Genomic DNA, 26,471 nt, shown 5'->3' with positions numbered 1-26,471 from the left:
TTGAAGGTGAAGTGGGTGGTGAGGCACAGGTCTACTAGCTTCATGATGTTTTTGTTGGTAATGTGATTGATGGTAGTTGGGGTGTGTGTGATGGTCTCTTCTAAAAGTATGGTAAGTGTTTCCTTTGCCAGGTCGATGTTGATGGAGGTGAACAGTGCTGTTAATCAAATGAGATCATTGTTTCGTCTTCCTCTGTTTTGGTGTTTTTGATGATTTTTAGGAATTCCTGGGTGGAGTGGATGGAGTGCTGTGACTCCTCTTCTAGGTATTTCAGTCTTGCGTGTAGTTCTTTGGCCAGTCTGTAAGTTGGTGTTCCAGGTAGTGAGACTATGGGTCTGAGGGGGGCTCCTGGTTTATGGATTTTTGGTAGTCCGTAGAATCGTGGGGTGTTGGTCTCATCTGGTTTCATTTTCTGCTTAATTTATCTTTTAAGATAGCTATTTTTAAAGCAGTCTGTGTACATGTCAACTGTTCAATTTTCCCCAGTCTTATATCCCCAAAGCGTCAGAGTGTGTCATTGGCTTTTAAGATTGTCAATATACTCAATTCAAACTGGATTGGAGTTTGATATTTTTCGGGGTATAATTTAAACTGATTGGCTGAATTCGAATTTGTGTTTTTGTCTCATAGCAACTCAACAAATGCTGTTTGTTCTGAATCCAATGGTACTTTGTAAATTCTCCAGCGCTCGGTGTACTTGCCATGTCCTTCATTCTCTTAAAAGTACACCCACATCTTCGTAACACCTCCCCCTTTAAGAAAAAATGAACCATCATAACAAAAAGATGGCTTCATTTTTTTCTCTACTTTTAAAACATATTTCCCTAATGAGGGGATTCAAGCGGGCTAAAAGGGGTCATGAAATAGCTTTAGCGAGCAGAATTAAGGAGAATCCCAAAGCATTTTATTTTTATATAAGAAGCAAGAGGGTAACAAAAGAAAGGATTGGTCCACTAAAGGATAACGAAGGAAGGCTGTGCGTCGAACCTGACAGAATGGGTGAGCTTCTGAATGATTACTTTGCATCAGTGTTCTCTGAGGAGAGGAACATGATGAATGTTGAGATTAGAGATAGAAGTTTGATTAGTCTGGATCACGTTGGCATACGTAGGGAAGATGCGTTGGGTAGGCTAGAGGTTATTAAGGTGGACAAATCCCCAGGACCAGATGGGATCTATCCCAGGTTGCTGAGGGAGGCGAGAGAGGAAATAGCTGGGGCTCTGACAGATATCTTTGTGGCATCCTTAAATACACGTGAGGTGCTGGAGAACTGGAGGGTTGCTCATGTTGTCCCCCTGTACAAGAAGGGTAGTAGGGATATTCCGGGTAACTACAGACTAGTGAACCTGACGTCAGTGGTGGGAAAGTTGCTGGAGAAGATACTGAGGGATAGGATCTATTTATATTTAGAAAAGAATGGGCTTATCAGTGATTGGCAACATGGTTTTGTGAGGGGGAGATCGTGCCTTACCAATTTGATAGAGTTCTTTGAGGAAGTGACCAAGTTGATAGATGAAGGAAGGGCTGTTGATGTCATATGCATGTACTTTAGTAAGACATTTGATAAGGTTCCCATGGTAAACTAATAGAGCAAGTGAAGTCACATGGTGTGCAGGGTGTTCTAGCAGGTGGATAAAGAACTGGTTGAACAACAGGAAACAGAGAGTAGTAGTTGAAGGGAGTTTCTCAAAATGGAGAAAGGTGACCAGTGGTGTTCCACAGGGGTCAGTGCTGGGGCCACTGTTGTTTGTAATATACATAAATGATCTGAAAGAGGGCAAGTTTGCAGATGACACAAAGATTGGTGGAGTAGCAGAAAGCATAAGGGACTGTCAGAGAATACAGGAGGATATAGATAGACTGGAGAGTTGGGCGGAAAAGTGGCAGATGGAGTTCAATCCAGACAACTGTGAGGTGATGCATTTTGGGAAGTCTAATTCTAGAGCGAATTATATTGTAAAAGGAAGAGCCTTGGGAAAGGTTGATGGGCAGAGAGATCTGGGAGTGCAGGTCCATTGTACCCTGAAGGTTGCTGCACAGGTGGATAGAGTGGTCAAGAAGGTATATAGTATGCTTGGCTTCATCGGAAGGGGTATTGAGTAAAAGAGCTGGCAAGTCATGTTAACATTGTACAAGACATTAGTTCGGCTGCATTTAGAACACTGTGTACAGTTCCGGTCGCCACATTACCAAAAGGATGTGGACGCTTTGGAGAGGGTGCAGAGAAGGTTTATGAAGATGTTGCCTGGTATGGAAGGTGCTAGCTATGAAGAGAGGTTGAGTGCGTAAGGTTTGTTTTCATTAAAAAAAGGAGATTGAGGAGGGACCTGATTGAGGTTTACAACATCATTAAGAGTATAGACAGAGTGGATAGAGATAAGCTTTTCCCAGGGTGAAGGATTCAATAAGGAGGGGTCACACTTTCAAGGTGAGAGGTGAAAAGTTTAAGGGGGATACTCGCAGCAAGTACTTTACATAGAGGGTCGTGATGTCTGGAACGCATTGCCAGCAGAGGTGGTAGAGGCAGGCACGGTAGATTCAGTTAAGATGCATCTGGACAGATGCATGAGTAAGTGGGGAGCAGAGAGATACAGATGCTTAGGAATTGGGTGACAGGTTTAGACAGTAGATTTGGATTTGCTCAGATTGGAGGGCCAAAGAGCCTGTTCCTGGGTTGTAAATTTTCTTTGTTCTTTGTTCTTTGTTCTTTGTTCTAACATACATATAACTTTAATATAAGTTCACCTTAACTTTTCCATATACCTGTACATATATCATTAAATAAAGACAAATCTCATCTAAACTCTTATCAGTTAAATCCGCGATAACACATCTGCGATAACATTCTTCCGACCTGCAACATGTACGATATTTAAATTAAAAGGCTGTAACATAAGACTCCAAAGAAATAGTCTCATAATCTTGTCTTTAAAACATTTGAAGAATGTAAGCAGATTGTGATCTGCGTTCGCAACTATCTCCGACACATTGTTAGTGACATACACATTAAACTGCTGTAAGGCCAGTACCAAACGTAATAGTTTCCTTTTCGATTGTGGAGTATTTCCTCTGGGGGATGTTGATCTTCTTGGAAAAGTCACCACCTGGCAGTTCAATCCCTCGTCTCCCTGCAGGAGTACAGCTCCAACTCCAATGGCACTAGCATCGATGGCGACTTTAAAAGGTTTTGAAAACTTTGGTGTAGCTAAAACCCGTTTGGTGCTAAACGAATATTTCTCAATGGTTTTCACTCAGGAAAAGGATAGTATTGTAGAGGAGAAGAATGAGATACGAGATATTAGACTAGAAATGATCAAGGTTAGTAAGGGAGAGGTGTTATCAATTCTAGAAGGAGTGAAAATTGACGAGTCCCCTGGGTCAGATGGGATTTATCCGAGGATTCTTTGGGAAACTAGGGAGGAGATAGCGGAGGCTTTGGCCTTGATCTTTGAGTCGTCATTGTCTACAGGTTTAGTACCAGAGGACTGGAGGATTGCAAACATTGTGCCCTTGTTTAAGAAGGGCAGTAGAGATGACCCAGGTAATTATAGGCCAGTGAGCCTTATGTCTGTTGTAGGAAAAAGTTTTGAAAAGAATTATAAGAGATGGGATTTATAATCATCTAGCAGGCAACAATTTTATTGGAAATAGTCAACATGGTTTTGTCAAAGGCGGGTCATGTCTCACAAACTTCATTGAGTTCTTTGAGAAGGTGACCAAGCATGTGGATGAGGGTAGGGCAGTTGATGTAAGACCTTTAATAAGGTTCCACATGGTAGGCTGTTGGAGAAAATGCAGAGACATGAGATTAAGGGTAATTTAGCAGTTTGGATTAGAAATTAGCTTTCTGAAAGAAGGCAGCGAGTGGTGGTTGATGAAAAATATTCAGCCTGGAGTCCGGTTACTAGTGATATACTACAAGGATCTGTTTTGGGATCACTGCTGTTTGTCATTTTTATGAATGACTTAGACATAGGCATAGGTGGATGGATTAGTAATTTTGCAGTTCACACTAATGTTCATGGAATGGTGGACAGTGTGGAAGAATGTTACAGGATAAACTGCAGAATTGGGCTGAGAGGTGGCAAATGGAGTTCAATGCATCTAAATGTGAGGTGATTCACTTTGGGAAGAATAAAAGGAAGGCAGAAACTGGGTCAATAGAAATATTCTTGGTAGTGTGGATGTGCAGAGGGATCTTGGAGTCCATGTAAATAGATCCCTAAAAGTTGCCACCCAGGTTAATAGTGCTGTTAGGTTTTATTGGTCGAGGGATTGAGTTCCAGAGCTGTAATGTCATGCTGTAACTATACAAAGCGCTAGTGCGGCCACACTTGGAATATTGTGTACAGTTCTGGTCATCCCATTACAGGAATGATGTGGGAGCATTGGAAAAAGTGCAGAGGAGATTTACCAGGATGTTGCCTGGTCTGGAGGGAAAGTCTTATGAGGAAAGGCTCAGAGACATGGGTCTGTTCTCATTGGGAAGAAGAAGGCTAAGAGGGGATTTGATAGAGGCATACAAGATGATCAGAGCATTAGATAGGGTAAACAGTGAGAGTCTTTTTCCTAGGATGATAATGTCACCTTGTACAAGGGGCCATCACTACAAATTGAGGGATGATAGATTTAAGACAGATGTCAGAGGCAGGTTCTTTACTCAGAGAGTGGTAAGGGCGTGGAATGCCCTGCCTGCCAATATAGTTAACTCAACCACATTAGGGAGATTTAAACAATCCTTGGATAAGCACATGGATGATGATGGGATAGTATAGGGGGATGAGTTTAGATTAGTTCATAGGTCGGTGTAACATTGAGGGCCGAAGGGCATGTTCTGCGCTGTATTGTTCTATGTTCTGTGGTGAATATTGATTTCAAATGGTCGAATGCCTCCTGGGATGGCTCTGAAAATGAGGCACTTTTCCAGCAACACATTTTCAGCTCTGATCTCCAGCATCTGCAGTCCTCACTTTCTCCTGGGATAGCTCTGTCAACCAAAACTTTGTGTTCTTCTTCACCAATCGGTTAGAACAAACTTTCGATAGAATCCGCTCAGTCCTAAGAATTAAAGCACCTCTTTCTTCGAGGTTGTCATGGAAATTGCTCGCTGGCCTTCATCTTTGCTTTCCATGGGGTCAACTTTCCATGGCCGATATTGTGTCCCAACAACATCACCTGTGCTTTAGCGAATTCTGTTTTATTTACGTTTAACACCCATTTTGCTTCTCATAATCGCCCAAAGAGCTCTGCTAACTGTACCATGTGATGTTTCCAGGACTTACTAAAGATCATTACATTGTCCAAATAGAGTGCACAGTTTGTTAACCCAGCCTCAACTCTGTTCATGAGTCTTTGGAATGTGACGGGTGCGTCTTCATTCCAAAGGGCATTACTTTAAATGAATATAGCCCATTTGGGGTTACAAATGCAGAAATTACTTTCGCCAACTCTGATAAAGGTACCTGCCAGTAACCATGCATTAAGTCCAACTTGGTGATGTAACTGGTTTGTCTAACTTTCTCGATACGGTCCTCTAATCTAGAATTTAGATATGAGTCTGATTTTGTAACACCGTTGATTTGCTTATAATCCACGCAGAATCGTTGAGTCCCGTCCGGTTTGGAAACTAAGATGATCGACGAACTCCACTCGCTCTGGCTCGGTTCGATGATGTTCTCATCAATCATGGCCTCCACCTCCATCTGGACCTGTCTGGCTTTGGAAGGATTAAGTCGATAGGAATGTTGTTTTATTGGAGCAGTATTCCGTATGTCTACTTCATGTACAATAGCATTAGTCCTCCCTATCTGATTCTTACATATGTCCTTGTACTACCATAATAAATCTTTCAACTCTGTTCTATTTTCCTGAGACAGATAACTTACTAATCTATCCCACTCCTCAACGACGTCTTCATTGTTTAATCTATTTTGAGGCACATCAAAATCCACATCATCTGGATTTGATTCCTCACTCTGCGGGGCAGTAACTAACACCTGTTTCTCCAGCTCTTTCTCTCTAGTGTAATACAGTTTCAACATGTTCACATGACATACCCAATACCTTTTTTTTCTATCTTTACTAAATAATTTACCTGCCTCAATTTTTTCTCAATTTGATAGGGAGCACTAAACCTGGCTTTGATGGGATCTCCTGTCACTGGTAACATTACCAACACATCATTCCCTTGGGAAAATGTCCAAGTCTCAGAGCTTTTATCTGCCACCTGCTTCATTCTACACTGTGCCCTCTTTAGTAGCTGTTTAGCTAACTCACCTACTCGATTTAGTCTCCCCCTCACCTCCATTACATAATCTAAGCGTGAGGTCTCCGACTTTGGTCCTGCCAATTTTTCTTTAATTAATTTCAAAGGGCCTCTCACATCATGACTGAATGTTAACTCAAGGGAGTAAACTGAGTAGATTCTTTTGGGGCATCTCCAATAGCCAACAATACGAATGGGATACCTTTACCCCAATCATTTGGGTAATCCTGACAATATGCTCTCAACATGGTATTCAAGGTCTGATGCCACCTTTCTAAAGCTCCCTGGGATTCAGGATGATACGCACTGGGATTAAAGTGCTTCATACCTAAACTATCCATAACCTCCTTAAACAGCCTATCAGTAAAATATGACCCTTGGTCTGACTGAATCTCTCTGGTTAACCCATACTCTGTGAAGAAAGCTACTAACTCCTCTACTACCCTTTTTGCCTTGATACTCCGTAATGTAATTGCCTCTGGATATCTGGTAGACACATCCATTAAGTTTAACAAGTACAGGTTCCCACTTTTAGTTCCCGGGAGGGGACCTACACAATCAATTATAACCCGTGTGAAACGTTCTTCAAATGTGGGAAGGGGCTGGTTTTATTATCGCCTGTGGGTAACCTACCATTTGGCATGTATGACACGTATGGCAAAAGTTAACCACATCCTTGTGCATTCCAGGCCAATAAAAATGTTTTTGTACCTTAGCCTGAGTCTTTCATACCCCTAGGTGACCTCCTACAAGTAGTTCATGTGCTACCTGTAACACTTCCTGTCTGTATGCTACCGACAACACAATCAGGTCCACTTCAGCCCATTTCTCCTCTGCACTAACCTGCCGTGGCCTCTACCTTTCAGATATAACCCTCCGGAATATTGTCTGCCTCCTTTTCGGAGTACGCATCCACATATATATCTTTTATCATTTTGTCTTGTTGTTGCAAGTCTCTTAGCTTTTCAGGACTAAACACTTCTGTCTGAACTTCTATCTGTTCAGGTTTTTCCTGCACCATTACATCAAACAGGGTGTCCACTACCTGAACCTCAACTCCTTCATCTTTCGCTTTAGTTTTCGCTTTGTGCTGTGACTTATGAGAGTGGGATCTGGTTACCACACAGTCTGGGAAAATACCAGGATATTTCTGTTTTAACTCCTCAGATTCTTGGTTTTCCTTGGGCTTCTCCACAACAACGGATGTCACTCCCACCTTGGATCCTGCCAAATCATTCCCAAGAACAAACTGAATTCCTGGAACTGACGCTCTGTCAATCACTCCCACGGTAACTTCCCCAGTCTTAAGTTGGCACTCCAACCTGATCTTACACAGGAGAATGCTAAATTTCTGTTCATCTATCCCACAAATTACCACACTCTTGGGTAACGGATCAGAAAGCGTGCATATTCGCTTACTAGCTGTGATTAGTTAGATTCTGTATCTCTCAAACTATAACTTCTTGTTCTTGTCCCCCTTTCTTTCTGAGTAAACTTTACCCACAGAGGCTATTTCTTTGTAGAGATCAGGTACTAACTCCATACCCAGCCCCTGCCTCGGCTCTACACTGTCCTGCAGCTCCTCAGCTCTCCTTGGGTCTCTTTTACTACCTTCACTAATGCCACTGGCTTAGCTTCTTTACCACATCTTTTCCCACAATGCCTTTCTTTAACGACCAGCACCGTGTCTTTACGTGTCCCATTTTACCACAGTGGAAACACCTGAGGCCTTTCACCTCCTTTCCACCCTCTTGGGCTTCATTTTTATCCTGTGGTAAATTCTTACCAGTGCTATCTACTCTGGGTTTCGTAGTGTAGGATCTCCCTTTCTCCCACTTTCTATCTCTCCCAGGACGAAATTCTGGCCGGAAGCTTGTCTTATGCACCAACATGGACTCATCTGCTAATTCTGCTGCCCTTCTCACTTCCTGAACTTTCTGTTCCTCCACATGAATTCTTACCTTCTCTGGAAGTGAGTTTTTAAACTCCTCCAGCAGAATAATCTCTCTTAGACTCTCAAAGGTCCGATCTATTTTCAAAGCATGCACCCATCGATCAAAATGACTATGATTAAATCTTTCAAACTCAACATCAGTCTGACCTGGTTCCTTCTTTGTGTTTCTGAACCACTGTCTATATGCTTCTGGTACCAATTCATAAGCACTTAAAACAGCCTGTTCAACCTTGTCATACTCTCTTGATACATCATCTGACAGTGCGGCAAATACCTCACTAGTTACCTCTGTCTACCAGTTTAGTCTGAACTAGCATTACCCATAAATCCTCAGACCACTCCATCAGCCTAACCAATTTTTCAAATGAAATAAAGAAGGCTTCAACATCTTTCTCATCAAAATGTGGCAGAGTTTTGGCATATTTATATATATCACTACCTTCTCTTTAATCTCCATCTTTTTAATTTGACTTTGCTGGCTAAGTCGTAACTTCTCAAGTTCAGAATCTCTCTCTCTCTCTTTCTCTCTCACTTTCTTCTCTTTCTCTTTGCTCAACCAAAATCCTTCTTTCTCTCTTTCCTCTCTTCTCTTTCTTCTCTCTCTCTTTCTCTCTCCCTCTCTCCTTCCTCTCTCTCTCTCTCTCTTTGTTTATCTTATAACTACATTTTCCTGAATTGTAATTTAGGTTTTCCACCTCAACTGCACTTGTCTGTTTCTCTGACACACCTAAGTGTTTGGGTAATTCCCTTACCATTTCAGCTTTACTTTGTCCTTGGTTAAACCCAAATCTAACTTCTTTGCTAATTCTAAAAGCATTGGCGTTTTTCTTTCCTTATAAACTTTCTTGGCAAATCTGAGAATCATCTTCAGATCCTAGAACTTCTTTAGCAATTTTAAGAGCCATTTCTCTCACATTTAATTTAATCAAGCACATGTCACCAAAATTAAACAAATTGTCTCACCTAAATTTATTTAAATATCTAGGACGCTAACCTGCAAGTATTTAAATGCTGGGAAGTTTTGTATCCCCGAATCTATTCAAATCTGTCCAGACCAGTTCAAATCACAGACCCGAGCCCCCAAACTGTTACGACATGGGGTAAACCTTGCTGCTTAATTTAAAACCAGCAACACAGAAAAGATTTATCCCATGCAGTAATTTGTAAAACATTGAGTGGCCAAGGACTATTTAAAGTAAAAATTAACAACTTTGTTTCTTAAAGTATAACAGAGAATAATTAACGAACTAGTATTTATGATTTCTTCCTCTAACTTATCTTTTACCTTCCCTTCTATAATACTAGTCCGATTAATCTCCTAATTAAGATTTGCAAAACCACATTACTTATCTCAAAACCAGGCAGCTTTTGAGCTTCAATTCGGATCTTCCTATGTCTCCCTTTCTTCTTCTTAGGAATTTCTGCATCACAGATTACTGATCAAAAAGGTACTTTTAAGAGAGCTATTTTCAAGCAGTCTGTATACATGCTGGGTTGGCAGTTCTCCTCTCAACTGTTCAATTTTCCCCAGTCTTATACTCCCAAAGCATCAGGTTGTTGCCTTTTTTTTTGTAAATATATTTATTAGCAAATTTTGTTTAACTTTACAAACATATAAAATTATTGAAAAATACAATCAATAACAAATATCAGTATAATAAAAAGAAAAAACAGAAATTATAATACAACTACTGTCTACTATTAACCTATCCTATAATACAAAACAAACCCTAATACTGTGCAAAACAACACCAAAAAAAGAAAAGCAAAAAAAAACCAAAAAAACCCCACAAAATATAGAACTGCTATGCTCGGCACAAAGCTCCCAAACAAAGGATTGTATATATACCCGTATTAACTCAGGAGACCCCTTCCAGGGCCCAGGGCTTGACAAATCTAACATCCTGGTTAAAGAAAAGCCCTAGTTAAGATAACTGACAAAACTATATCCAAATAACTCAAATAGGGCTGCCACGTCTTATAAAAATGTCTGTTGTGTGGTGCACCATATTTAAAAAAGACACGGCCATTCCACTCGGTCAAATGCTTTCTTTGCATCTAAGGAAATCACCAACCCCCGAATCAATTATTGCTGACAAACTTGGACCATATTCAGCAACCTTCTAATAATATTATAGAACATACAGCCCCTTATAAAGCCTGTCTGGTCCTCTTTAATAATATGGGGTAACACCCTTTCCAATCTCAGCACCAGGATCTTGGACAGAATCTTCAAATTTGAATTTAATAGAGAAATGGGCCTGTATGAGGCACAATCCTCAGGAACCTTCCCTTCTTAAGAATTAAGGAAATATTAGCTTCTCTCAAAGATGGTGGTAGGCATTCGTGCATACAGGAGTGATTGTACATCTCCAACATCGACCCTGACAGAGTCCCTATAAACTCCTTATAAAACTCACCCGGAAGATCATCAGGGCCAGGCGCTTTCCCACTCTGAAGTTGCCTAGCTGCCTCCTCTATTTCCTGAACGGTCAAGGGGGCATTAAGGAGAGAGGCCTGTTCCAAGGTTACCCCTGGGAGGTCAGGTTCTTAAAAAAGGTCTCCATTTTAGCCCTCCTGTCTTCGCAACCTTCAGACTGATACAATTCAGAGTAAAAGCTTCAAAAAACCTCATTAATCTTTTTAGCATCGTATGTAAGGACCCCGGCGCTGTCTCTGATGGCAGTAATGGATTGGGGAGCACGCTTTTTCCTAGTCAGGTCGGCTAAATACTTCCCTGGCCTATCCCCATATTCGAACAGCCTTTGTCTTGCAAAAACAAGTTCTTTCTTTGCGTTTTCTGTCAGTATTGAATTCAAGGCAGCCCGGAGGGCCATGATCCGCTGTAGCTTAGTCACCGAAGGCCACGCAAAATGGGGGCTTTCAACCACTTCTCAAGTAGACTCTGCTGTTCCTCCTTCTGTCGTTTCTAGCTCGCCGAATAGGAAATAGCTAATCCCCTAGCAAAGGCCTTAGCAGTCTCCCATAGCATAGATGGACTACTAGCTGTGCCTGAGTTGATAGTCAAGAATTCCTGAAAATCTTTCAAAATGTATTCCACAAATTTGGAGTCCTTAAGGAGAAAAGGGTGCAAACGCCAGTGCCGCAAACCTAGCTCTTCACTCTTGGCCTTAACCTCCAAGTGACTAGGGTAGGAATAGGTCCAGTCAAGGATAGTAGTGGGAAGTTGCGTGTGGAGGCTGAAGAGATTGGGGAGACACTGAATGAATACTTTTCGTCAGTATTCAATCAGGAACAGGACATTGTTGTCAAAAGATACAGGCTATTAGATTAGATGGAATTGAGGTTGACAAAGAGGAGGTTTTAGCAATTTTGAAAGATCTGAAACAGATAAGACCCCTGGGCTGGATGGGATTATTCCTTGGATTCTCTGGGAAGCCAGGGAGGAGATTGCAGAACATTGAGACACTCACATATTCATGTGTAATTTAAATATTTTCTATTATTATTATTTCAGATTCCCCTTCAATGGCAACATTACCTCAAGTTATTTGAATTGAGACATACTTGGTGATTATAACACGTGCCAAGGAAATCAATAAGGGAAGTGTTTTTCACCAGTCAGCTATTTTTGTTCTCTGCAGTTTTTGTTGGTTTCAGAGAATAGTTTTCACCACATGACTGCCACCTGTAATGAATGATTAATATTTGCAACACAATTGATCTATTGCCTACAACAATAACTTGTGTTCATATAGCACATTGTAAAAAGTTCCAAAGCACTTCACAGGACAAGGGTCAGCACACGGCCAAAGCAGAGGACATGAGGACATTTGGCCAAATGTTCAGATAAATGGGTACATTTTCATGAGCTTCCTGAAGGAGGTAGGGTGACATAAAGGTCTAGTGAGGAAATTCCAACGTTTGGAGTCAAAACATACGGGAAGCAGACAGGAAAATGAAGTTGAGACTACAGTCAGATTGCAATGACCTCAGTGAATGGTGGTGCAGGATTGAGGGTCGAATTGCCCATTCCTTCTAAATTCATTGTTCCAGAGTTGGAGCCCAGATCATTAAAGACAAAGTTATTAATGACAGGGTAGAGGAAGTAAGGGATGCACAAGATTGCCTAATGGTATTATCACTCGACTAATAATCTGGAGACACAGATAATGTTCTGGGGACCTGGGTTTGGATCCCACCATTGCAGATGATGGAATTTGAATTTGTTGAAAAAAATCTGGAAATAAAAGTCTAGGGATTACCTTGAATCCATTACTGTTTGATGGAAAAACCCATATGATTCACTAATGTCTTTTAGGGAAGGTAACTGCCATCCTTGCCTGGTTTGGTCTACATGTGACTCCAAACCCACAGCAAAGACACTGGCTCTTAACTACCTTCCAGAGAATTTGGGATGGGTAATGAATGCTGGCCTGGCCAGTGATGCCCACATCCTGTGAACTAATTTTACAAAGGCCAGAATTGGAATAGGACAATGTTGTCAGAGGTTTGTAGGACTATTGGAGGTTCCAGATATGGAATGCCCTGCCAGTAGCAGTGGTGGACTCTCCCTCTTTATGGGCATTTAAACGGGCATTGGATAGGCATATGGAGGATAGTGGGCTAGTGTAGGTTAGGTGGGCTTGGATCGGCGCAACATCGAGGGCCAAAGGGCCTGTACTGCGCTGTATTTTTCTATGTTCTATGTTCTAAATATACTGCCGCGTGATCAGAGATAGCTATATTCCCAATTTTACAACCCATAATCAAATCCAGAAGGGCCGAGGGAGCCAGAAAGTGGTCAATCTTCATGTGACATTTATGTGGGTTTGAAAAAAAGGTGAAGTCCCTACCGGTAGGGTGAAGACTTCTCCAAATATCCACCAGCCCCATCTCCTCGCATAAGTCAATCACCTGTTTGGCCTGTGAAGAAATAGTTGGAGACCCACTCCCCTACTTTTAGTAGTAAAGGATGAAAAGAATACCCGGTCATAACCCCCCTGTTGTAATTTCAGGTGTTCCTCATCATCAAGATGGGTTTCCTGCAACAAAGCGATATCAACCCTTTCCCTCTTAAAGCTAGGAAGCACATTTTCTTCCCTTAATGTTCCAGGTGCACCATTTAATAAGACACTTAGCCATATCCCCTTTCAGACATCCTTGAACCGCTCGGAGGGAGAACACCCCTTACAAAGCACCAAGCATCAGTAAATAAATACTCATAGAATCGAAAAACTATATATACAAAAACTACTCTATCATAACTATAAACAACTATTACTACCAAAAACTACAAAGAAAACCAACTGTAAAACCTTGAATGGAAGACTCTTCCCCCTGCCCATAGGGGGCACTCACCCTACGCATCCCCTCCTTCACAGTTCCTTCAAACTTGGAATGTGCCCCAGCCTTAGGCCAGAAAAAAAAACAAAGAGATGATCCTTAAATCAACAGAAAAAAGACAAAGTCAGGATGAGCACTCCACCCATCCCTGGCTTCATGTCACCCCGACTTGTGACTAAATGAGAAACAGAACAAACGAAAAAAAGGGGAAGAGACAACAAAGAACATCCACAAAGTTTCCCATCAGAAAATCCAGTTATTAAAAAAAAGGAACAACTTATTCCAAGGTCTTTTCCCCCGTTTCCAAAAAGGAAATTATTAGGGAGAAAGAAAGGAATTAAAAAAAGGAAGAGAAAACATGGGGAAAGGTAGAAAAGAGAACAAACATTAACCGTATTCTTCAGGCCAATCCGTCTATTTTAAAGTGTCCACAAAGTTTTTAGTTTTATCCGCTGAATCAAATGTATAAACTGAGTCCTCGTGGCTGAAACGAAGCACTGCGGGGTATCTCATGGAGTACTGGATGCCCAGGTTCCTCGGCCTCTTTTTAACTTCATCGAAGGAATTCCTCTTTCGAATGAAAGCTACAGAGTAATCCTGGAAAAACATGATTTTTGACCCCTTGTACAGCAGTGCCTGCGGATCTTTTCCCAGGGATCTGGAAGCTTTTATGACTTTTTGCTTGTCCTTATATGAGTGGAAGTGCACTAGGACCGGGCGGGGATGCTGCACCGGCCCTGACCTGTGCACTGTAACCCGATAAGCCTTTTCAATCTGCAGCCTGCTGGACTCCATGTGATGGCCCAAAAACTTCGGCAGCCAGTTTTCAAAGAAGCTGACTGGCTGCTCACCTTCCTCACCTTCAGGGAGCCCAACAATTCGGAGATTTATCCTCCAGGCCGTCGATATGGTTTTGCAAGGCCCGCACCTCTCGCTCCAGCACCTGGATCCGACTGGATGAGAGAACTCCATTGCAGCTTCCGAGGCCTTAGTTCAACTCCACCTCCTCCAGGCACTCCCCGAGGCCCTGGATCTCCTATTCATGCTTCTGCAGCATGGATGCGATAGGTTGGACCTGGGCCCGAATCTCCCCACGGATGTCCTCAATCGCAGCCCCAACTTTCAAGGTAAGTCTCTCCGTCGCCACAGCCAATTCCTGTGAGTCTGTCAGTTCCCCTGGTGGGGGTCAGGAGAGGCTGCTGCTCCTGCAGTCTCTGGTATAGTAGGTGCTGCAGGGGAGTGTCCTCCCTGCTGCTGTTTGCTTGCTCCTTTTCCCTTTGGCATCCTTCCCACTCCAGAATATTAACAAATATGTGTTCTGTAAGGTTTTAAACTAATAATTCCACCATATAAATTGGCCAGGGATGGCAATAATCACCGGTATGCCTTGGCTGTTAGGCAGAGCTGTCCACAGCAGTTCTACAGAATCGCAGCCATCTTGCTGAGTCCGTGTCATTGGCTTTTAAGATTGTCAATATACTCAATTCAAACTGGATTGGAGTTTGATTTTTTGGGGGGTATAATTTAAACTGATTGGCCGAATTCGAATTTGCATTTTTATCTCATAGCAACTCAGCGAGTGCTGTTTGTTCTGAATCCAATGTTACTTTGTAAATTCTCCAGCACTCTTGTGTACTTTCCAAGTCCTTCACTCTCTTAAACGTACACCCACATCTTCATAACACTGAGCTCATGGCAGGTAGTAGGATGTGTTGAAGGACACTCGGATCAATTACAGAGTTCTGATTCAGAATGTCTTTGAAATGCTCCCCCCAATGTTGCTTGATGGCTTCTTTATCTTTGATAAGAGTCACCCCATCGTTGCTGCAGAAAGCTGTGGTGGCAGATTCCTTGTGGATATTTAAAGGGAATCAAGGGTCATGGGGAAAGGGCAGGGAAGTGAATGATCAGCTGTGATCCTATTAAATGGCAGAGTAGGCTCAAGCAGCCCAAATGGCCTACTTTTCCTCCTGTTCCTATTTCTTATGATCTTATTTAAATGTATTAAGTTTAAGGTGAGAGGGGAAACATTTCAAGGAGATGTGGCAGGCATGTATTTTTGCACAGTCGGTGGTAGATGCTTGGAAGGCACTGCCACAGCAGACAGTAGAAGCAGAAACATTAGCAACGTTTAAGAGGCATATAGACAGACACTTGAACAAGCAGGGAATAGAGAGATAGGGAACAAGTACAGGCAGATGGGATTAGTTTAGAATGGCATCAAGATCAGCACAAACATGATGGGCTGAATAGCCTATTCCTGTCCTGTACTGTTCTATGTTCTACACTATGATGAAAGGATGTCACATTAGCGGGTTTTCAAATTTGCTGGAATTCTCCTGGAATCCATTAAGTTCCGGAATACTCAGACAAATACTTCCACAATCTTGACAGCCACTTCCTCTAAAACCTCAGGTGCAGGCCATTAGGCGATTTGTCTTCCTTCAGTTACATTAATTTATCAAATACTTTATCCCTAGTGATAGAGACTGTCAAGATCTAGTCTCCCATTCGCACCTTGCTTATCCGTGATCTTTGGGATGTTTATAGTGTCCTTTACCCTGAGGACTGAAGCGATTTTTAATTATATGTCATCATTAATTCCCCAGTTGTCTCCTTAAAAGGTTCCACCCACCTTTTTACGTTTTCGTTTTATATACATGTAGAAAGTCTTACCATTTGCTTTATATATTTCTTGACAATTTGTTTTCATAATCAATTTATGACAATTGTAGCGCCTTGTTACACACTGCCATGAATTCCCAATGTTTCACCACACCAAGTAAAGAAATTTCTCCTTATTTCATCCCTTAATTTAATTTATTTCCCTACTTCTAGACTCACCACCAAGGATAAATATTTTATACCTGGATCTGACTAAAAAGAATGAGGAGTTGCAGACATTTAGTATTAATAAAAAGATTGTACTGGAGAAATTAATGGGACTGAAGTCTGGTAAATCCCCAGGACCTGAAGTCTGCATGCCACAGGTGGCTGTACAGATAATCAATGTATTGGTGATTATCTTCCTAATTTCTAAAGATTCTGGAATAATTCCTGTGGATTGGAAGATGGCAAATACCACCTCAATATTTAAGAAGGGAGCGAGAGAATTAATGGGGAACTGCAGCCCTGCTGGTCTGAGATGAGTAGATTGGAAAATGCCAGAATCTATTATAAAGGATGGGATAAGTGGACACTTGGATGATAATTATCAGATTGGACAAAATCAGCAGGGATTTGTGAAAAGGCCATTTTTAATTAACTTGTTTGTGACTATTGAAAGTGTTACTGATAAAATTGAAAAAGGAGAACTGTTGGATGTAATGTATTTAGATTTTTAGAAGGCTTCAGGAGTGTTTAAACTAATTCAGCAGGGGGATGGGAACCTGAATTGTAGCTTCAATGTATAGGAGGTTGAGAGTAGTGAGGTAATGAATAAGGTTGCAAGGTCGCAGGAGTGTACTGGCAGGCAAGAAGGTGGTTTGAAGTGTGTCTACTGCAACACCAGGTGAATTCAGAATAAGGTGAGTGAATTTGCAGCATGGGTTGGTACCTGGTACTTTGATATTGTGGCCATTTCGGAGACATGGATAGAGAAGGGGCAGGAATGATTGCTGCAGGTTCCGGGGTTTCGATGTTTCAATAAGATCGGGGAAGGTGGTAAAAGAGGGAAAGTGTGGCATTGTTAGTCAAGGATGGTGGCAGAAAGGACATTTGAGGATTTGTCTACTGAGGTAGTTTGGGCTGAGGTTCGGAGAGGTCACCCTGTTGGAGTTCTCTATCAGACTCCAAATATTTCCAGCGATGTAGAAAAAAGGATTGCAAAGATGATTCTGCATAGGAGCGAAAGTAACAGGGTAGTTATTAAGGGGGACTTTAACTTTCCAAATATTGACTGGAAATACTATTGTTTGAGTACTTTAGATGGGTCAGTTATTGTCCAATGTGTGCAGAAGGGTTTCCTGACACAGTATGTAGACAGGCCAACAAGGGGCGAGGTCACATTAGATTTGGTACTGAGTAATGAACCCGGCCAGATGTTAGATTTGGAGGTAAGTGAGCACTTTGGTGATAGTGACCACAATTTGGTTACGTTTACTTTCTTATTGGAAAGGGATAAATATACCGCAGGGCAAGAGTTACAGCTACGGGAAAGGCATTGCGATTAGGTAAAATTTAGGATGCATAGGGTGGGGAAGGAAACTGCAGGGGATAGATAGAATTGAAATGTGGAACTTGTCCAAGAAATAGCTACTGCGTGTCCTTGATAAGTATGTATCTGTCAGGCAGGGAGAAAGTGGCTGAGCGAGGGAACCGTGGTTTACTAAAGAAGTTGAATGTCTTGTCAAGAGGGAGAAGAAAGCTTATGTTAAGATAAAACGTGAAGGCTCAGTTAGGGTGCTTGAGGGTTACAAGTTAGCCAGAAAGAACCTAAACAGAGAGCTAAGAAGAGCCAGGAGGGGACATGAGAAGTCTTTGGCAGGTAGGATCAAGGAAAACCCTAAAACTTTCTGGAGGTATGTCAGGAGTAAAAGAAGAAGTAGAGGAAGATTGGGACCAATCAAGGACAGTAGTGGGAAGTTGTGCGTGAAGTCCGAAGAGATAGGAATGGCACTAAATGAATATTTTCCATTAGTATTCACACTAGAAAAAAACAATGTTGTTGAGGAGAATACTGAGATACAGGCTATTAGACTAGACAGGATTAAGGTTCATAAGTAGGACGTGTTAGCAATTCTGGAAACTGTGTAAATAGATAAGTCCCCTGGGCCAGATGGGATTTATCCCAGGATTCTCTGGAAGGATAGGGAGGAGATTGCACAGCTTTTAGCTTTGATCTTTATGTCATCATTGTCTACAGGAATAGTGCCAGAAGACTGGAGGATAGCAAATGTTGTCCCTTTGTTCTAGAAGGGGAGTAGAGACAACCCTGGTGATTATAAACCAGTGAGCCTTATTTCTGTTGTGAGTAAAGTGTTGAAAAAGTTTAGAAGATAGAATTTATAATCATCTAGAAAGGAACAATTTGATTAGGGATAGTTAGCACAGTTTTGTGAAGGATAGGTCATGCCTCACAAACCTTATTGAGTTCTTTGAGAAGGTTGACCAAACAGGTGGATGAGGTTAAAGCAGTTGATGTGGTGTATATGGATTTCAGTAAGGCGCTTGATAAGGTTCCCCATGGTAGGCTATTGCAGAGAATATGGAGGCATGGGATTGAGGGTGATTTAGCGATTTGGAACAGAAATTGGCCAGCTGAAAGAGGACAGAGGGTGGTGGTTGATGGGAAATGTTCATCCTGGAGTTCACTTAATAGTGGTGTACTGCAAGGATCTGTTTTGGGGCCACTGCTGTTTGTCATTTTTATAAATGACCTGTATGAGGGTGTCAAAGAATGTATTGGTAAATTTGCCAGTGACACTAAAGTCACTGGAGTTGTGGACAGTGCAGAAGGATGTTGTTGGTCACAGAGGGACATAGATCAGCTGCAGAGCTGGGCTGAGAGGTGGCAAATGGAGTTTCATGTGGGAAAGTGTGAGGTGATTTACTTTGGAAGGAGTAACAGGAATACTGAGTACTGTGCTAATGGCAAGATTCTTGGTAGTGTAGATGAGCAGAGAGATCTCGATGTCCATGTGCGTAGGTCCCTGAAAGTTGCCAGGGATGGGGTTGCTAAGAAGGCATACGGTGTGTTAGCTTTTATTGGTAGAGAGATTGAGTTTTGGAGCCCTAAGGTCATTTTGCAACTGTACAAATCTCTGGTGCGGCAGCACTTGTGGTACTGCGTATAGTTCTGGTCACCACATTATAGGAAGGACGTGGAAGCACTCGAAAGGGTTCAGAGGCGATTCACTAGGATGTTGCCTGGTATACAGGGAAGGTCTTATGAGGAAAGGCTGAGGGACTTGAGGATGTTTTTGTTAGATGGTTAAGCGGTAACTTAATAAAGCCATGCAAGATGATCAGAGGATTACATAGGGTGGACAGTGAGAGTCTTTTTCCTTGGATAGTGATGGCTAGCACAAGGGGACATAGCTTTAAATTGAGAGGTGATAGATGTTGGACAGATGTCAGAGGTAGGTTCTTTACTCAGAATGTAGTAAGGGTGTGGAATGCCCTGCCTGCAACTGTAGTGGACTTGCCAACATTAAGGACATTTAAATGGTCATTGGATAAACATGTGGATGGTAATGGAATCGTGTAGGATGGATGGGCTTCAGATTGGTTCCACAGGTCACCGCAACATCGAGGGCCGAAGGGCCTGTACTGTGCTGTAATGTTCTGTGTTCTATGTTTTTGATGAATACCCCCATTGGAGGCTGAATAGAAAATTTAAAGCACATTAAAGGGATAGGAAATGATGTACTGTCATGCATTAAGGATGTACAAATGGACAGAAAACAAAAATTTGGAATAAATAGGTCATTCCTGCATCACCAGACTAATGGGGTACCACAAAGATCAGTACCTGTTCACAACATGCATCATTGATTTGCAGTTGGGGATCTGTTGTAATATTTCCAAATGTGCAGATGATACAAAGCTAAGCAATAATGTATGTTGTGGGAAAACCTAAAACATTTTCAGAAAGATTTAGATAGGCTTAGTGATTGGGCAAGGATGTGGCAGATGGGATATAATATTTAAAAATATGAGGTTATCCACTTTCATAGCCAGGATAGAGATGCAAAGTTCAGTACAAATTTTCCTCCAAAAAATACCCATTAACTAATATTCTTTATTGGCTATCCCTCAGCCAATTTTGGATCCACATTCCTATAATCCCTTTTATTCCATGACCTCTAGCTTTCTCACAAGTCTGTTGTATGGAACTGTCTCAAACACTTCTTGGGAGGCATGTACACCCCATCAATGACTTTCCATTCTTCAGTACTTCTTTTTACCTCTTCAAAAAATCCAACAAGTCAGTTGGACACGATTGCCCCATAACAATTCCATGCTGTCTTCCAAATCAATCAACATTTTTCTGGGTGTTGATTAATATTATCCCAAGTAATTGTTTCTGGAAGTTTCCCCACCACTGAGTTAAACTGACTGGCGTTTGGTTCCTGGGCCAATCTTTAAAACATATTTTTACACAGGCACATAATGTTTGCCATCTCCAGTCTCTCAGCAGCAACTCTGATCAAGGGAAAACTGAAAGATAATTGCCAGTGCCCTTGCAATTTCCATGCTTACTTCCTTGAATATCCCTGGATGCATCTCATCTACTCCTGATGCTTCACCAAATTTAAGTACCAGCAGTTTACGTAATACATCCAGCTTAAGAATTTCAAACCCTTCTAGAGAATGAGATTTCTCCTCTGCCACCATGGTCTGGTCAAAAATTTGTCAAAGATGGCAAAGTAACACACTAATCCTTTCAGCTTTGTCCACAGAGAAAGCTTTCACATTGTTCACCGTATTAAAACCATAAGAAATAGGAACAGGAGTAGGCCGTTTGGCTCCTCAGGCCTGCTCGGCCATTAAATAGGATCATGGCTGATTCGACACTCGTGACGAAAGGTGTTGAGATGAAATAGGAAATTATAGACCAGTGAGTCGCATGTCAGTGGTTGGGAAACTACTTGAGAAAATTCTGAAGGAGCCAATTAATGCCCGGATGGGTCAATTAGGGATAGTCAGCATGGCTTTGTCAGAGGGAGGTCATGCCGCACAAATTTGTGAGAATTTTTTGAAAATGTGATCAAGTGTGTGGATGAGGGAAGTTGAGTTGATGTAGTTTATATGGATTTTAGCAAAACTTTTGGCAAGGTCCCATGGGAGACTGATTGAGAATGTTAAAGAACATAGATTTGAGGGAAACTTGATGAGATGGATCAGAAACTGGCTTAATAATAGGACACAAGGGGTAGTGGTAGAAGACTATTTGAGTGACTGGAAGCGGATGTCCAGCAGCGTGCCGTAAGGATCAGGACTTGAACCCTCATTGTTAGTTATACACATACTGTGGCAAATGGTATTTAACCCTGATAAGTGTGATGTAGTGCACTTTGGAAGAAGAAAGATGTTGAGGGAGTAGTAAATGAATAACAGGACACTGGGTAATGCTTATAGGAACATAAGGATCTTGAGGTAATTATTCACAGATCCCTGAAGTCGGCAGAGCGTGTGAATGAGGTAGTTAAGAAAGAATATGGGACACATGCTTTCATCAGTCATGGCATAGAGTATAAGAGCAAGGAGGTAATGTTGGAGTTTTACAGAATATTGCTCAGACCGCAGCTGGAGTATTGTGTGCAGGTCTGGTCACCTCACTCCAGGAAGAACTTGATAACCCTAGATGGGATACAGAGGAGGTTCATGAGAATGTTGCCTGGGATGGAGAAATTGAGCTATCGGGAGAGACTAAATAGGCTTGGATTATTTTCTTCAGAGCAGGGAAAACTGAGGGGACAACATGATTGAGATGTATAAGATTATGAGGGATATGGACAGGGTGAACAGAAAGAGCAACTGTTCCCCTTGGCCGAGGGGTCAATCATGAGAGGGCATAGTTTTAGGGTAAGGGACAAGAGATTCAAAGGCAATTTTGGACTAAACATTTTCACACAGCAGGTGGTGGGAATCTGAAATGCACTACCTGGGAAAGTAGTGGACGCCAGAAACCCTAAAAACCTTTTAAAATATTTGGATGAGCACTTGAAATATCATAACATTCAACGAGATAGGACAACATAGAACGTAGAACACAGGACAAGTGCAGGAAATTGGGATTAGCATCGCTTTTGTAGTAGTTCTGTTGGTGCAGACTCGATGGGCTGAAGAGCTTTTCCTGTACTGTACAACTCTATAAATCTAGGGAAGGGGGCCAAGTTTTCTCAGTTGTGATTCCCAGATGACCATAAGACCATAAGACCATAAGACATAGGAGTGGAAGTAAGGCCATTCGGCCCATCAAGTCCACTCCGCCATTCAATCATGGCTGATGCGCATTTCAGCTCCACACCTTGTATAGTTGCAGTAAGTCTTTCTCATTCTTATACTCCAACCCCCTTGATATAAGGGCCACTATTAAATTAGCCTTCCTGATTACCTGCTGCATCTATGTGCTAGCTCTCTGTGTTTCATGCTCAAGTACTTTGCTTTGCAGCTTTCTGCAGTTTTTCTCCATTTAAATAATATTCTATTCATTTGTTCTCCCTTCCAAAATGAACAACTTTGCATTTTCCCACATTATACTCCATTGCCAACTATTTGCCCACTTACTTAACCTGTCGTCTATAAACTATTTGTATCTCTCTTAAAATCTACCTTTCCACCAATTTAAGTAGTGTCTCAAATTTAGCCACACTCCATTCACTGAGCTCAGTGGCTCAGTGGTTGGCACTGCTGCCTCATAGCACCAAGGACCCAAGTTTGATTCCAGCCTCGAGCAACTGTCAGTGTGGAGTTTGTACATTCTCCCTGTAGCTGCATAGGTTTGCTCTGGTTTCCTCCCACAGTCCAAAAGTGTGCAGGTTAGAATCCATTGAATTCCTACAGTGTAGAAACAGGCCCTTCGGTCCAACAAATCCACACTGACCCTCTGAAGAGTATGCCAGTCAAACTTATTCCCCTACCCTATTACTCTATATTTATCCCTGATTAATGCACCTAACCTATGCATCCCTGAACAGTATCGGCAATTTAGCATGGCCAATTCACCTAACGTGCGCATCTTGGACTGTGGGAGGAAACTGGAGCACCCGGAGGAAACCCACGCAGATACAGGGAGAACATGCAAAGTCAACACAGTTGCCTGAGGCTGGAGTCAAATGCAGGTCCCTGGCACTGTGAGGCAGGAGTGCGAAGCACTAAGCCACTGTGCTGCCCCCTAGGTGAATTGGCCATGCTAAATACCCATAGTGTTCCGGGATGTATAGGTTAAGGGCATTAGTCGGGGAAATATAGAGTAGTAGGGTAAGAAAGTAGGTCTGGGTAGGGTACTCTTCGGAGGGTCGGTGTGGACTTGTTAGGCCAAATGGCCTGTTTCCACACTGTAGGGATTCTATGATTCTTAGTCATTAATATCTTTTGTAAACACTTAAATGTAACATTACTGGCTATGGATTACCAACTGAAAAAGTACTGATAATCCCGGCTCACTGTTTCCTGCTTATTAGCCAATTCTCTGTCGTGCTAATATACTGCCTGCAAAACCATGGGCCCTTATCTTATGATTTAACTTTTTGCGAGGTACCTTGTTGAATGCCTTCTGGAAGTCCAACTGCAACACATCTACTGGCTCCCCTCTATCCACTTTGGTTCAGACTTCCTCGAAAATCCCAAATAAATTAGTTAGACACGATTCCTTTTCATGAGGCCATGCTGACGCTGCTTGACTAGATTATGGTTTTCCAAGTGTGCTGCTGTGACTTTCTTAATAATTGATTCCAATACTTTTCTTACAGTGGATGTTGGGCTAATTGACCAACAGTTTTTCCCTCACTCATTCCCTTTTTTAAAGACACTTCAAAGCAAAATATGTTTTTGTAATGCTGTACTTCCTATAGACAAAAAACTAGTTCTTACACACTGAGTTAAACACTTACAGCTTATTATAAACTAAATGTTACGTACCTATAGCCAATATCAGGATCTCCAAAAGTTCTTTTGCTGCAGAATTTACACACTTAACAACTCAGCTTCTTCAATGTTTCCCCTCATTTCACATTAAATATATTTTATCTTTTAAATTACTTAATTCTATATGTTCTTGATAATGCTTTCACACCCATTACTGAAATGTTCCTGAAGCTCTAAATGTTTATCTTTAACTGCTGTTATATCATCACAGACTGGTGTTAGTTACAGATAACATGAACTCTAAATGTCAGTAATGTGTTCATTATTAATTCAAAAAGCACATAGCTTCTGAGCAACTCTAAATAAAGGCGATTCTAACTCAGCCAAATGACACTATGGCTGTCTGGTTCCCCTCAGAACAACAGTAACACATCAAATTCTCAGTCTGCAACTCAACACATGTTTCCCCACCACAACCTCTGTGGAGAAATAACAATATGGTGCTAATGTTGCTGAGTCAATGAAAGGAAGATTGGTTTGCAAGATGAACTGGGCTGCGTTCACAACTCTGTAATATTTTGTCGTCTTGGTCAGAGCAGTTGCCATACCATGCTGTGATGCATCCGGATAGGATGCTTTCTATGGTGCATCTGTAAAAATTGGCAAGATTCATTGTGGACACGCCGAATTTAGATTTACATTTTATTGTCACATGTACTCATGTAAAAGTGGACAATGCCACTACACGTGGTACAAAATACCCAGGTACAAAATCTTAGTTACAGGAAGAGAGAAATAAAGAAATAAGTTGAAAGGTTCAGCACTCCAGTCTTCTTACCATAAAGTAAGGGGTTCTTACCATAAAGCAGTGCTCAGTGGTTAGCACTGCTGCCTCACAGTACCAGGGACCCGGGTTCGATTCCAGCCTCGGGCAACTGTCTGTGTGGCGTTTGCACATTCTCCCCTTGTGTGCGTGGGCTTCCTCCCACAATCCAAAGATGTGCAGGTCAGGTGAATTGGCCGTGCTAAATTAACTATCGTGTGAGATGCATTAGTCAGGGGTAAATATGGGGTAGGTGAATGGGCCTGGTTGGTTGCTCTTTGGAGGGATGATGTGGAGAAAGTGAGGACTGCAGATGCTGGAGGTCAGAGCTGAAAAATGTGTTGCTGGAAAAGCGCAGCAGGTCAGGCAGCATCCAAGGAGCAGGGGAATCGATGTTTTGGGCATAAGCCCTTCTTCAGGAATCAGAAGGGCTTATGCCCGAAACATCGATTCTCCTGCTCCTTGGAAGCTGCCTGACCTGCTGTGCTTTTCCAGCAACACATTTTTCAGCTCAGGAGGAATGATGTGGACTTGTTGGGTTGAAGGGCTTGCTTCCGTACAGTAGGGAATCTAATCTAAAAGTAGAACAATAAGGAAATAAAGTTAAAATGTCAAACATAGTCGTCCTATTCTCAAGCCATGGACTTGCAGATGCTCCAAACTGGGCTTCTCTGTTGAGAGAGCCCCTGGTCAGAGGTGGCATAATATGGCTGAAGTTCACAGTATTAACTTGCCTGATTGAGTCTTAAAGTGAGGTCATAAGGTAGCACAAAGGGAATTTTGCTAAGGAGTTATCCCAAGGTAACAGGGTCTACTTTGAACAAAGAATCATATAAATTAATATGCAGAACCTTCTGTAAAATAAAAGCTGCAGTTGTCATAGGAGACAGTTTGATAAGAGGTGTATGAGGACAGGCAGCCTGATGTTTGCAGCAAGCATTAATTTTTTTAAAAAGTACGATCCCACAACAGAGACAAATGAGAAGACTTATGAGTGACAGTATTCTAACCTTAGGGAGGTCGGCGAGGAGAGTTTCTCCACTGAGTTAGTATGGGTGAAAGTCAGAAACAGGAAAGGAACAGTTGGGAGTTTCCTATTGACCCCACAATAGCAACAGAGATATGGAGGAGCAGATTGGGAGATATATTTTGGAAAGGTGTAGAAGTAACATGGTTGTTGTCATGTATGACTTCAACTTCCCTAATATTGATCGGAACTGCCTTAGTGCAAATAGTTTGGATGGAGCAGATTTTGTCAGGTGTGTCCAGAAAGGGTTCCTGACTCAATATGTAGATAGGCTGACTAGAGGGGAGGCCATATTTGATTTGGTGTTGGCAACGAACCAGGTCAGATGTCTCGGTGCCAGAGCATTTCGGTGAGAGTAACATAGGCTATTAGATTAGATTCCCTACTGTATGGAAAGGGAATCGGGATAACCCTAGGAATTACAGACCAGTCAGTCTTATGTAGTGTTGGGCAAATTATTGGAAAAATTCTGAGAGGCAGGATTTGTGTTTACTTGAAAAGGCATTGTTTGATTAGAGATCATTAGCATGGCTGTGAGAGTGGCAGGTCATGCCTCACGAGC

The 26,471-nt window shown here is 41.9% G+C and overlaps 1 protein-coding gene across 10 annotated transcripts in view; it reads right to left on the bottom strand.

Annotated features, from left to right (window-relative positions):
* Window positions 1–24,310, bottom strand: part of LOC122551854 (C-X-C chemokine receptor type 2-like) — a 68,842-nt gene extending 44,532 nt beyond the window's left edge. For 2 of the 10 annotated variants that reach the window (XR_006312211.1, XR_006312210.1), the window contains exon 1: window positions 24,114–24,310. The gene's annotated coding sequence lies outside the window, so the exon portion shown is untranslated. Of the gene's footprint in view, window positions 1–3,029; window positions 3,177–5,445; window positions 5,717–9,705; window positions 9,781–21,259; window positions 21,831–24,113 lie in introns of those variants that run through there. The other 8 variants (XR_006312208.1, XR_006312213.1, XR_006312214.1 and 5 more) reach the window with 8 other exon arrangements.
* Between the last annotated feature and the right edge of the window lie 2,161 nt (window positions 24,311–26,471).

Source organism: Chiloscyllium plagiosum, chromosome 7, assembly GCF_004010195.1.
Source record: "Chiloscyllium plagiosum isolate BGI_BamShark_2017 chromosome 7, ASM401019v2, whole genome shotgun sequence".
Lineage (NCBI taxonomy): Eukaryota > Metazoa > Chordata > Chondrichthyes > Orectolobiformes > Hemiscylliidae > Chiloscyllium > Chiloscyllium plagiosum.
Note: the sequence above shows the minus strand (reverse complement) of the source record. Positions and strands in the feature narration are given on the sequence as shown.